We start from the raw sequence: 13,871 nt of genomic DNA, 5'->3' as shown, positions 1-13,871 counted from the left end.
TCCTGCCTTTCTGGGACCTCTAGCTGCCAGTCCTAAGCAGAGGACCCTGACTCCCAGTGTGCCATGGCGAGGTTGAATATAAACTTTTGACTCTTTGAAACTATGTTACTTTACATGACTGTGTGTTTGGCATTTGTAGGCAAGACAGAGAGCCTATGTGTGTTTGTAACTTCGGATAGCCAAGTGTGTGACCCTAGTGGAACTTTCTGATGGACCAGCACGTTAGAAGAGCATCATTTCCCAAAGGAGCACTAGAAAAGGTAGACCATAGGAGGTGGGATAGAAGCCTCCTTCCCTGAGGGCACATCAGTAGGAATGGAGAAGGGTCCTTGCCATCCATGATGGAGGAGGGTTGAGCCAAAAGTCCTGCCACAGAGCCCTCTTTCATGGCAAGTGTAAAACTCCAAGGACTCAAGAGTCAAGAAGAATTTCCCTCAATTTCCGAAGTCTTTCTGGGGTTATCAAATCTGAAATCTACATCACTTGCAGGGCAAGAGGGCTCCGAACTAACGGCATTATTTCCTGCTGCCCCTCACTGGAGAAGCAGATGTTGGAGATCGCTGAAGATAGGGTGGGACTGGGAGGAGAGTGTCCATGAAGTTGGTTTAGCTTAAGAGTAAGTGTGCATGACAGAGAAGGGAGCTGGCGCGGAGCTGGGGCCATGGGAGATAGGGGTGCCTAGCTGGCTCAGTCCCTAGAGCATGTGACTCTTGATCTCAGGGTTGGGAGTTCCAGCCCCACGTTGGGAGTAGAGATTTCTTTAAAAAAATAATAATAAAATTAAAATTTAAAAGCTTGAGAGGACACAGGGCCAGATCCTGCAAAGGCTTTGAAACCCCACCTAAGAAGCCTGGCTTTGCCCCCACGCCGGGGTATGGGAGGGTTCAACACGAAGATTTAGGAAGACCAGGAGCTCGTGGCAGATAGGGCATTGAAAGCTGTGGGAGCGGAAACCCACGAGTAATCTGTTGCCCCAATCCAGATGGGAGCAGAATCAGTTCTTATGGCGGCCAAAGGGAAGGCGCCCCACCCAGTCTGTTCCATAGGTGGGCGCCGCCTCTGAGCTGGAGCCGCAGCCTTAGGGGGGTACGCGCGTCCCTCATCGCCCGCCAGGTGTCGCTGCGACACCGGAGAAGAGGGCGCGGCCAGGGTGTTGCGCCTGGAAGTTGCTGAGGATCTACCGACGCCGGGATCCAGTCCGACGTGCGCCTCTTGTCCTTGCTAAGCCTCGGACGCACAGACATGTCCGGCTCCCGGCTCCTGATTGCCTGGCGCAGACCCTGCCCCGGCACCCGCGGACTTCGGTACTGCTGACTACAGCCCCCGAGTCCCCAGGTGGAAAGGGGACGTTGTTCGGGGAGGAACCCCCCACTGCCCTCAACCTGGCAGGAGGCAGTGGCTAAGACACTGAAGGATCTGGAAGTCAAGTCAATCCAGCAATGACCTGCCGATCTCGGCGCCAGTCGGCTCCTCGAGGGGTATGGGGCCCCCTGAGTATCCAACCTCATCCAGGCCTACTTGCTGCGCAGGGTGAGGGGCAATTCCTGACTCCCTCACCCCCCCATTTCGTCCCGCCGGCCCCGCTCTTTCCCAGGGTCCACCATTCCGTCCCCGTCCGTGGCCTGGGAATCTGGAGGCTGCGGGCCCGAGAGGCTGGATAAGGGACCCTTACTGTGGGTAGGGATGGGCGGGATCTCAGCTGAGTGCCACTATTTCGCTGTGTATCTTTAAGCCCCAGCTGGCCCTCTCTGAGCCTCAGCCCCGGCTGACCCCTGCCGGTTGCTCTGAGGGGATCCCGAAGCCACGGAAGTGAAAGTGAAAAGCCCAGGCAATGGCGGGAACAAGGGAGTCCCTGAAGCACTTCTTGGGAAAGGGCCCGGCGCTTGGGCAGCCTACTGGGAAAGGGTGTGAGGAAACTGCGAGATAGTTCCTTCCCCTCTCCCCGCCCCCAGCCCTGGAGCAGCTCCCGGGAGGGGCCAGGCGCAGGGATTAATGGTCAAAGGTCGGGTGAAAAATCCATGGGGTGGAGATAGGGGTGGGCCACTCGTTCTCCGCCTCTGGCATTCAACCTTTCTTTTGCGCTCTCGCGTGGCCTCAGAAGTTGGTTGGGTTGTCTAGCCTTAATCCCCCTTGTTGTAGCCAGACCAGAGGCCCGAGGGCAAGTGAAGTGAGCACACTGGCCCCTCAGGGGCCGAGGCTGCGAAAGGAAAACTCGAAGGGTGAAGCTCCAGCGCAAAACTCGCGCGTGCCCCGCATTCTGGAACTGCCCGTCCAGGCATAGAGGGTGTAACCTCCCTACCCTGTTCATCCCAGCGGAGGTTTCCCCCCCAGACCATGTGTCCCGCGGGGCGAGGAAAGAGGGGATAGTTATAGTGTCACCGGAGACTTGATGGGAGAGAAGGCCTGGACTCCCAGCCTGGTCCATCCTGGTCAGGGTAGCGAAAAGCCCCCTTCCCTCCGCGTGAGAGGTGTATGTGTATATGACTGTGAGAGTGGTCATTGCTGGGAGCAGAATAGGGGAGGGGCAGAGACGGCTGGTCTCCTGTACCCAAAATGGGTCCTGGGGGCTCTGGCTCGTGCTTCTGTCATAGAGATGACTGCGGGAGGACCCTGAGAATTGGCCCAGGGTGTGCCAGGGTGTCGGTACGAGGTAGTCAAGGCCTGAACAAGCGGGAGCACTGAGCAGCAGAGACCTGGCCAAGGCTGAGTGAGAGAGGGAGTGTGAATGAGCGACCTGGGAGGGGGAGAAGGGGGCGCGCCCAGCGTCCCTAGGGAGTCCGGCGGAGTGGGTGCGGGTACGTGTGCACGCGTGTTTTTGAGACCAGCGGCCGGGCCTGCGCGTGAAGCACAGGGGCCACAGCCGTCTGGAGGGCGGGCGTTCCCAAGGAAGGGCGAATGTGAGGGGGCCACGCGTGCCAGTGCAGGCGAGTGTGCCAGCGGGGGGAGGGTTCGTGCGAGCGCGAGTCGAGTGGGAGTGGGGGCTCCCAGGCCTGCGCAGAGTGAGTGTGCCCGCGCGTGCCAGGCGCGGGAGCGTGCCAGGGCGGGGGCGCGCGGGGGCAGTGGCCGGGAGGGGGTCGTGGCGCGCGGCCGCGGAGGCGCGGGGAGACAAGGCGGGAGGGGGAGGGGAGCGAGGGCGCGCGCGGCCGAGCGGGCGCCCGCGGTCACATGGGCGAGGGAAGGAGGGAGGGAGCGCGCGAGGGAGGGAGGAGGATGGGGGGGTTAAAGCCGCCGAGCGCCGAGGAGCCGGTGCAGAGCGGGCGGCGGCGGCGGCAGCGGAGGCGGCGGCTCCAGCCGGCGCGGCGCGGGGCTCGGCAGCGGGATCCGGCAGCGGTGCTAGCTCCGCGCTCCGTGCCTCGCTCCCTGCCCGGGGTGGTCGAAGGGCGAGGCGCGGAGCCCCCGCGGCCCGAGGGCGCGGTGAGTACCCCGCGGCGGACAGCGCGCGGCCGGACCCTCAGACCCTCGAGCTGACCGACAGACCCGCGGCCCTCGTGCGCGCGGGAAGAGGGAGAGGACACGCGTGGGCCCGCGACCCCGGGGAAGAGAGAAACGGGAAAGTTCAAGGGAAACTTTGCCCGCAAACTCGGGGGCGGGGGCGCGTGAGAAGCGGCCCCCAGCGTCCCGGGGCGTCGGGGGTTGGGCGTGGTGATGGTGGGGGCGGACAATCGGCTGGGGGGATGTGGCCGGGGCGGATTGTCCTAGCGTCCCTATTCTCTCTCACCCCTCAGCAGCGCACGCGGGGTCTGGGAAAATTCCGGAACTGGGGGGTCGTAGTGACCCCCGCGCGCCCGAAGGCGGATTCCTTCTCCCGCAGAAATCTAGACTTAAGAGCGCCCAGGGGTGTGAACGGACGGTTGCGCGTTTGCCAGTGTACGTGTGTCCGTGTGAATCCGCGTGTGTGTGTCTCGGTGTGAGCCTGCCTGTGGTTTCCTCGTGAGTCCGCCTGTATCGCCATGTAGTGGGTTTCCTTCAGTGTCTCTTTGTAAGACCCCCTCTGTTGTGTGTTTGTGAGTCCGCTTGTGGTGTATCCCCGTCTCTTTGTGAGTCAGCCCGTGTGTGTCTCCTCCAGTGCGGCTCTGTGTGAGTCGGCTTGGGTGTCCCTGTGTTGTTCCGAGTAGTGTATCTCCCCGTGCGTGGGGGCTGGGCCGCGGGGAGGTCACCAGACGGACAGCTCTCTTCCTCGGCTCCTCTCCTCTCCCGAGCCTCTTCTCCTGCGTCTAGTTCTCGCGCTCGCTCGCTCCCTTGGCCCCCTCCCCCCTTCAGTAGCTTCAGGCGGGCAGGACTATTTCACGCCTTGTTGAAAATTCAGGATTTTCTTTCTCTTTCTGTCTAGGCTCTCTCTTTGATTAGTGTCTGTGTGTGTCTGTGTGGCTGGCAGCTTGTCTGCAACACTAGGTGTGTGTCTGCATGCCACTGTGGGAATGGGTCTGTAACGCTAGTTGTTTTGCTTGTAATACTTGGTATGTTTGTGTCTGTGTCACTGGGGGTGTTCATGCGGCTGTAATCATTGAGGTGGGAATTTGAAATGCTGGGTGTGTGTTTGCATTGACAATTGCTGTATGTCCAGGGCGTCTGAAACAGTGTATTTTTGTGTTCTAACTCTGGGTGTGATGGTGTACCATTGCTTGTGTAGGAATGTGACTTGAACAATTGAATATTCCTATGGCTGCAGGGCTAGCCAGGGCTTGGGGGTGGAGGGCCTATGTGTCTCAATAAACTATGCCTTTCTCTCTACTGTCAAAACCACACAAATCCCCTGGATTGGTTCTTGGGGTTCCTGGTCAGGATTGGTGACATGGAGCTAAGATTCACATTCCGTCAGGGTTAATACTCCAAGGGACTCTGAACCTTAGACAAAAACTAGGAATTTAAACTACACATTCAAGACTTCCTGGGGCTTCTTTAGAATTCATAGGCAGATTCACACTGGGACGCTTAAATGCATATAGGCATACACTCAGATTCACACTTAAATTCTGGGGCTCATATCCAACTGTACACTTCAGTTGTAGGGTTACATCAGACTCACGTTGGGACTCATGCTGACACTTCTATTCTCATTCCTGTTCTGAGGCTCATAGACTTACACTGATACCTAGAGCCCATGCTCAGAATCTCACTGGGGTCCTAGAGTTCACATCTGGATTCACACTAAGACCCTGGACTTCCATTTTGGATTCACACTTACATTCTGGGGCTTATAGCTGGAGTCACATGAAGACTAAGGGCTCACACTCAGATTCTCATGGGGAACCTCGGGCTCATATTTGAACTCAAGATTCACACAAGACACTGAGGTTCATAGACTCATCCTTTTACCTTGGAGCTCACACTGAGATTCACACTAGCAAGATTCTCACTTCCATCCTGGGATCACTCAGGGACCCAGTGTTCAGTGTTCACACTCAAGACTAGCATCTCTGGTGATTACATTATTTTTTTTTTAATTTTTTTTTCAACGTTTATTTATTTTTGGGACAGAGAGAGACAGAGCATGAACGGGGGAGGGGCAGAGAGAGAGGGAGCCACAGAATCGGAAACAGGCTCCAGGCTCTGAGCCATCAGCCCAGAGCCCGACGCAGGGCTCGAACTCACGGAGTGCAAGATCGTGACCTGGTTGAAGTCGGACGCTTAACCGACTGCGCCACCCAGGCGCCCCTCTGGTGATTACATTAAACTCACTTCTGTCTTGGGGCTTAGACTCACACTACACTTTTATATATTCACATGGGGGCCCTGGGATTCACACTTGGAATCACACCCAGTTATGCTTCCATCCTGGGGCTCACATTCAAACCCAAACTAGGGTTGTGGTGAACTCATAGTCAAATACACCCATGCTTTCTTTGGTTTATGGTGTAGAACAGGGCAGTTGGGTAAGGAACAGCAACTGCCACAAGACATGTCCCCTCCAAAGGTGGAAAGGAGAGAGGATACATATTTGGGAGTGTCACTCACTTGGGTTGTGGACTGATGGAGAGGGTTGTGGGAAGCACTCACCCAGTTAAACCTTTTTGCCTTTCTTTCTGCAAGGAGACTAAGGCTATTGGTAGGACGATCTGAGTGGCTTTTTGGCACAGGAGTGATTATGTACTCTTAGAGTCCCCATGTGAAAACATATCCCCCTTAAATAGTTTTGGGTACCCCTTCTGTAGTAAGGGAATCGGTGTGGGGAAAAAAGACTCGTGTCTTCCCAAGACGTTTCTCCCATCCCAGTCATCCTTAGTATGGGAGGAGTGTCAAGATTGACTTGGTGAGACGGTAGACCTCTGGCTCCTTTGACCTTTCCAGGGTATTGAATCTCTGATTCTAAGGGAGATGGTAGCCTGGATCTGTGGTGAGAAGGTAGCCAAAGGAGGAGACTGGACTGAAATCCACCCTCGTATTTCCTCTGCCCTGGCTGGAGAAGGATAGAGGCCAAGTTATGTTATATCTCACAATGTCTCCTGGAGTGTCTATGGAGCTCTTAACCTTGTCTCTATGGTATGACCAGCGATCTCTACTGTACTCCCCAGAAAAGCAGTAACCCTGTGGGGGAGGGTTGGGTTAGGTTGTAAACTATGCTGGGACTCCACCTGCCTTGGAGACACTGCTGGGCTTACATATCTTCCTGCTGTGGAGGCCAGCAAGTTAGGGCTGCCTGAGGTGCATAATCACCCCATGGGCACCCCGACAGCAGTACAGATCTGGCCCTCAGGCTCAGATGGCTCAGCTCTATCAGCTCCCTGTCCCTGAAGGGGACACATGCTCCCCATCCCCCTCTGGGGGGTGGGGGCTTGAAGGACTGGCATTCTGGTCTCTGCCCCCCCATGGTGAGTTGAAGTGTAAATGAATGGAAACATATGGAGCAGATTTTCTTTGAAATGCAGATGGGGGGGGACCATGTGTGCCTGGTTGGGGGGGTGCCCAGAGAGCAAGAAGGCTGAGAAGAGAGCTGACCCCTCCTCCAGTCCCACCATAGGGTGAGGAGAGTTGTGTAAACTGTGGCCCTGGGTGACCACACCCACCCAGGCTCCAGCTTCCTGTGGGGAGAGGCTGGGGAGGCCAGTGGTCCCTGTGGGCTGAAGGTGCTGAGGTCATCACTCCCCTTTACCTCTGTAGAGGGCAAAGGGAGCCTCCAAAGCACAGAGTCATGCTGGGTTGGGGGTCACCAGAGCCAGGAACTCTGGGGGCCAAGAGGTGGAAGGGGGAGCTAGGGCAGATGTGGGGAAGAGTTAGACCCTGCTTCTTGCAGAACTAGCTCTGGGAAGCTGGGGCTACAGCTACAGTGGAAGGAACTGAGGCTAGACTATAATGATGACATCTGGTCAGGGCAAGAGCTCCTGGAGTTTAGGATTGGAAGAGTCCTCAATCCTGAAGGAGTTTTTCCAGACCTGGGATGGTCAGTATGCCACACTATACACTATAATTTCCCCTCACAAAACTCAGCAAAGTTACGTAGTAATTGCCTGTGAGCTCTGTGGGACCCGGGGACTGGGTCTCTCTGCTCACTGCTGTACCCTGCCCCTGGCACAGACCTGGAACACTCCTTGGTAAGAGGGTGATGCATCTTTTTCTCTCTCATCAGACTGAGTGCTCCATGCGGGCAGGACCATATCCTCAACTGCCAGCACAGTACCTGACACGGATTAGGTGCTCAATAAATGTTGAGGAATGAATTGTTGAGTGGGAGAGGGGATTCTCTGGGGTTTGTGGCTTGAGACAGAGCAGTGTCTGTTGTATTACCCCTATTTGACTTGAAAGGCGCCTGAATGATTTGTAGTCTAGACTTAAAGGAAGGATCTCCTTGCACTCAGGGAAGGGGTGCAGAGGATAGGCAGCTTATTCCTTGAAAAGGGTGGGACTAAGGGCGACTGGGGTGGAGGTGGGGATGACTGATTCTGTGGCAGAGGTCAGAGGTCACTTCTGTCCTCTCAGCTTCAGGATTTTTCAGAAGGTGGGTAAGTCCTTTTCTCATGTGGTTGTGAGCGTGTCCCTTGATCTCTCTAGGTTGGTTTCTTGGACTCTAGCTAAGGCAATAGACCCCATCTCTGAGCTGCTGAGGCTAGGCTCTGAGGTTGTTTAGCTGCTGTGGGCACCACAGACTGTCTGTATTGGTTATTAATGTCTGTCTGAGAACACGGGGTTCAGGTCCTAAAAATACCCTGTCCAGCCAGAGCCTAGGAGTTGCTCGTGTGGGCTAGTGTAGCAGTGGCTGCATCTTGATAAGACAGACACAGAGCCAGAAGAGACTAGCAGAGTATAGGAAAACTGAGGCAGCATGGGCAGGAGATGCATGAGAGACAGAGCTTCTGTTGTATATGGGACAAAGATTTATAAAACTAGTGGTGCGAGTTCTTCAAATTATGGCAACATTTAGGGTAGTCTGTTATTTTACACTGTAGAGAATTTACTTCCCGGGGAGTTTGAAGATACATCTGATATCAGATGTATAAATTAGGTAGTCAGTCGTAACCATTTCAAGTCCAGCTTCAAGATATTCCAAAATAAGTATGTGGCAAAGAAAAAAAAGTCTTCCTTAAGTAGCCTTTTCTGAGCCACTGCCCCCACCCCTACCTCCTAGAGCCCTTTCTTGCAGCCTGAGTCCCAGTGGGGTTCTTGTACACCCCCTTTTATAGGCCCCCACCTCACTTCTGACCCCCCAGGCATCTGTGTATCCCCTCTTCCCTGGAGATGGATGCTGCACAGTGGTTCCAAAAAGGTAAGAAAAGCCTGGCCTCTGAGGGCAGATGCCGTGTGACCTTGGCCTGTAAGCTGACCTTTCTGGGCCCCTCTGTGAAATCACAGGATGGGGGGGGGGGGGGGCTGGGCCCTGGCCCAGGCCCGGAGAGAAGGCGGTTTTGGCACCCATCCAGCTCCCTGACGTCAATGATTCTCCAAATAATGGAATCAATATTGGGGGGGGGGGGGGGCAAGCGTGAACCAGGCCCCAGCGATTAGAAACAGATCAGCACAAACCCGCAGCTGATTCTGATAGAGCTGCCTTGGAGAGCTAGGGTGGGAGGCCTGGAAGGAGGTGGACCTGGGGGGGGGGGGGGGCGCTCAGGAATGGAGGCGGAGCCACCCAGTGTCCAAAGCAGGAGGATACACAAGTAGGCAGAGATTCTGGTTTGGAATGATGTGGTGGGGGCCGCTGAACTAGTTCCTTCCTCCTTTGAGTCTATGGGGTTCCAAAGCTAGGGGAAGTTTGTGAATGGAGACTTCTTTCAACCAGTGAGTGATAAAGGGTGGACAAGGGGTGTTTGTAGTTTATCTCTTTGCCTAGACCTAGACTTTGCCTAGGCCTAGACTTGGGCCCCTAGGCCATGTTAGGAGTCACAGGTTATACCTAGGATAGGGGAGAGTACCGAGTGAGACCTAAGGGAGATGGTCTTTTACTTGGAGGTAGAGGGCATTAATCTAAGATAGATGGGTATTCCCTCCTCAGAATGGGAGTCTGGCCTCCTCCATCAGGTTGTATCCTCTCAGCCTACTAGAAGGCAGCAGGTGAGGATGGAGAGGGCCGTGGGGTCCATAAGGGGCTGGCCTGGCAGCTGACAAAAAACAGGAAAGAGGGCTGGGGGAGCAGCTGTAATTACGGGGCATTTATTATTAATCAGATGAAATTGCTGGAACAGCTGGTGTAATGTGCGTAGCGATACAGACTCTGCATGCACCCCCAACACATGTGCACGCACACATACGCACAAGCCACGCACAGCCTGAGCCTTGTTTGCTTACACAATTTTTTTCTTGTGAAGTTTGGAGCCCCCCCCCCTCTTTTTTAAAGTAATCTTTACACCCAACATGGGGCTCGAACTCACAACTCCAAGATGAAGAGTCGCATGCTCTACTGACCAAGGCAGTCAGGCGCCCCTAGAAGGCTCCTTATGTGTGTCTGTGTCTTTTGATGTTGGTACTTATTTGTGTTTTTTCATGTCTGCCTGTATCTTCCTCTCCCTCTGTTGTCTCTTTTTTTATTTTTTATTTTTTTTATTTTTTCAACGTTTATTTATTTTTGGGACAGAGAGAGACAGAGCATGAACGGGGGAAGGGCAGAGAGAGAAGGAGACACAGACTCGGAAACAGGCTCCAGGTTCTGAGCCATCAGCCCAGAGCCCGACGCGGGGCTCGAACCCACGGACCGCGAGATCGTGACCTGGCTGAAGTCGGACGCTTAACCGACTGCGCCACCCAGGCGCCCCTCCCTCTATTGTCTCTTTTCCCAAATGTCTGTTAGTCTCTGGCCTGATGTGTGTCTCTTGTCTCTAACCTCTCTGTCTCCCTCTGTTTGCCCATCTCTTGGTATGTCTGTATCTATTATCACCAGCCACCCTGTCTCTAACACCTTATTTTAGTTTGTGGCCATCTTTGTCTGGTTGCGTCTTTGGTCAGGGTTGGATGACATGGATGACCCTTTCTCATGGGTATGTGTTTAGGCACCTGACCATGCCTTTGGCAAACACATCTGGGACCTATTTTTTAGCGGGGGAGGGGAAGTTGGATCCTGAGGATCTCTTCTGTTGAGTGACTGGAGCCCATTGAAGCAATAGTGGCTTTCAAGACAGCTCTGAATACAAAGCTGGCTTCCTTATCAGCTACCATTTGTGGGATTTTGGGCAAGGTGCTTTTGTTCTCTGAGCCTCTGTTTCCTCATCTGTAAAATGGAAACAGGGTTAACTCTAAAGTTGTTTTGATGATTCAGTACAAAATGTATGTTAAGCACTTATCATGATACCTGACTCATTAAGAACTCTGAACAAGTGTTAGCTCTTACTATTACTGGGAAAGGCATTGTGCAGGCAAGAGAGAAAACTGCAGAGGCAAACCAGTAGAGCACAAAGGCTTTGGAGCTAGACTTGGACTCAAATCTGTGCACTGGAACTGATCAGCTATATGGTCTGAGGCAAGTTACTTAACTTCCCTGAACCTTGTTTTTTCAACTGTCAAATGGGAATAATAATAGAACCTACCTCATGGAGAAGTCATGAGGATTAAATGAGATAATGCATATAAAGTGCTTGACACAGTTCCTGGCATATAACAGATTCTCAATAAATCGTAGTGGTGATGAGAAGAGGATAGTATGATGGTGGGTGTTTTTGCCCTGCTGGTTGCGTGTGAAAAAGTGTGTGATGTGGAGGTACTTGTGCCTGTGAATTGGTTGTCTGGGGACTTTGGATTGTTTGTGGATATGAGTATGTATCTGTATGTGATGTTAGGCCACTTGTGGCTTCCCTTTGTCCCTGTGGTTTAGCATCTGAAGTCAACATGGGGTGCTGGAGGGAGTCTGGACTATTCTCAACTTTCCCTTTTCTAGGGGCACCTGGGTGGCTCAGTTGGTTAAGCCTCCGATTTCAGCTCAGGCCATGATCTCTCAGTTCATGAGTTTGAGCCCTGCATCGGCCTATGTGCCGACAGCCCAGAGCCTGGAGCCAGCTTCGGATTCTGTGTCTCCTCTGTCTCTCTTGGTCCCTTCCCTGCTCACACTCTGTCTGTCTCTATCAAAAATAAATAAACATTAAAAAAAAAACTTTCCCTTTTCTAGACACTTACCTGCTGCCTGCCTCAGTCTCCCCTTCTCTGAGAGGCATTGTATGGAATGAGTTCTTAGTTGGACTAAGGCCTGTGGGTCCTCTGTGACCTCTGATTTGTGCCCTTTGCCCTTCTAGAATCCAGCCTTGTCACATCATCCCATCCCCTTGGTTTTGGAAGTCTTGGAAAGAGTTGGTCTGGAGAAGGAGGACATTGATGTGCTCAGTGTACGGCCAGTGGTGAAGAGGTATGTGCTGGGGACCCACATGAGGCAGGTCTGTCTCTGGGTATCAGGCTGATGCAGTGGGGCTATAGGTTTGGGGATGTGTGTGAAGGAGGGCCTGAGATCCCTTCCTTCTCTTCCTCTGTTCTTCCTTCTGAGGCTTTTCATGCCCCTATGATGGGCCCACGAAGGGGAAGGGACTTACCCGCAGTCACACAGGCAAGGGCGAAGCCAGGTCAGAAAACTGGGTTCTGTACTTAGAGTGCTGAATCCTGGATGTGGGAGTATATTTCTGTCTCATTGTCAGGCTCCCTCTCTGCCCCCAAAGCATCTCTCTGGCTTGATTGGGGAAGCAGCTGGGCTTGGAGTAGATGGGATGGGGGTCGGAAATTCCAAAATCTTCTGGGGCCAGCCATGGGGCTGGGCTTGACTCTCCCTGCCTTTCATTAAGGCCAGCCAAGGCCCCCGATTGGCAGCCCAGGGTGGGGGCGTCCAAGGAATTGAGGCGCTGGAGCGGAACGGAAGGGCCTATTGTCCAAAACCCGCCAGAGGCCCACAAAGGCCAGCCGGCTTTTCATCTCAGCTCCCAAACAGACTGGCCATTTTCCCGGCCCAGGAGTAAGGGACTGATTGACCCTTCAGAACTAGGACTGGGATGTTTTTGAGGGTGGGGTGGGGTATCCCATGCTGACACATGGCCATAAAAGGGACTTAAAATGGAGGTGGGGTTCTGAAGAGGAGGGAGGCTCCAGAAAGCTGTAGAGAGTTAAGCTTCCAATCCACTGTTCCCAAAGGACCTAAGGATACAGGGTAGGGTATCTGATAGAAATTCGGATTTACACAACAATAGATAATAAATATTTATAGGGGGCACACCTGGGAGGAGTCTCATGATTTGATGGTAAAGTGAGCTACTTCTATGAGCACATAATCCCACCCCCCCACAATTGGGATCACCGTATTGAGTTGGAACAGGGGCTGGAGAAGAGAAGGCTAGTGGTTGGGCAAGAGACTGGGCTCCTGCAGCAGGAGGAACTGAGGCCAGACAGCAGGAAGGACTTCCTGCCAATGAACAGTAGCTCTGATGCCCTGACTGTGTCTCTAGAGATCCCAGAGGATCACAGAGAGCAGGGGAGCTAGAGAACACCCCTGGGGTTAGTTAAGGGTTAGGCAGCTTCTGTGGGGGCCCAAAGAGGAGGCTGGGAGGGAAGACTTGGCAGTTCTGTCCACCCTCCCTCCACAGCACCTCCAGCATCACTTTAAAAACAGCTTTTTAATTTAACAAAGTGGATGAAAAACTGTTTTTGGAAATAAAGATATCTGCTGTCTCCCAGGCTAGCACTCAGCCCTTGCAGAGAGCCTCTCTCCGGGTTTCTCTCCGCTGCTGGTGGTTCCTTTCCTCTCTCTCTCATTCTCTCTCTCTCTCTGTCTCTTTTTTTGTTTGTTTCTGCTCTGCAACCCCCCAGCTTCCCCTTGGCCTCCCATTACCCCCTCCCGTATCAGCCTCCCTGGGAATCTCATCCTCAGTCTCTTATCTCCATGTCTCTGCATCTCCTTTTGTCTCTCCTCTCCCAGTTTCTCTTCCAGGGCTTGTCTCTCTCCTGAATCATCTCTGTCTCCCAGCCTGTCTCAATCTCTGTCTCCCTTCCCCCCTTCTCCCCCAACCCCTGCTCTAAATGGGTCTATTTAAAACACCCGACGCTGCCAAGTCAGAAAAGCGTCTCCTGATAAAGCGCATTAGGCCGAGGGAGGGAGGAGGAGGGGGGAGGGAGCAGGGAGCAGCGGGCGGATGGATTGATCCAAGCCCGTAACCCCATTAATCAGGCATCGTGGATCCCCCTCCCTCCCCCAGCTTCAGCCCCTTCTGAGCTAAAAGCCCCTTAAATATTTATCACCCCTCCCCCCAGGGGGTGAGGGGAGGGGTGTGTGGCCCTTGGTGTGAGCATCCCCAGCTGCCTGGTGCGCACCCCCTGTGTGTTTACACATGTGCACATGTGGTCATATGTGCATGCATGGGTGTGCATACCTAACAGATCCAAGGCCCATCTTGTCCCCCTTCACCCCCCCACCACGGAGTAGCCTGGTTCCTTGGGCAGCCCAGCCCCTAGGGGACCCTGGGAATCTAGCCTGGGTCTTT

The 13,871-nt window shown here is 53.9% G+C and overlaps 1 protein-coding gene across 7 annotated transcripts in view; it reads left to right on the top strand.

Moving 5' to 3' along the window:
• The first annotated feature begins 3,236 nt into the window (after positions 1 to 3,236).
• The window catches only part of CNTFR (ciliary neurotrophic factor receptor), a 38,630-nt gene continuing 27,995 nt past the window's right edge, over positions 3,237 to 13,871 (top strand). For 2 of the 7 annotated variants that reach the window (XM_045467812.1, XM_045467815.1), the window contains exon 1: positions 3,239 to 3,414. The gene's annotated coding sequence lies outside the window, so the exon portion shown is untranslated. Of the gene's footprint in view, positions 3,415 to 11,648; positions 11,759 to 13,871 lie in introns of those variants that run through there. The other 5 variants (XM_045467819.1, XM_045467817.1, XM_045467816.1 and 2 more) reach the window with 4 other exon arrangements.

The sequence above is a fragment of the Leopardus geoffroyi genome, chromosome D4 (genome assembly GCF_018350155.1).
Source record: "Leopardus geoffroyi isolate Oge1 chromosome D4, O.geoffroyi_Oge1_pat1.0, whole genome shotgun sequence".
Classification (NCBI taxonomy): Eukaryota; Metazoa; Chordata; class Mammalia; order Carnivora; family Felidae; genus Leopardus; species Leopardus geoffroyi.
This window is presented reverse-complemented; position numbering and strand designations above follow the sequence as displayed.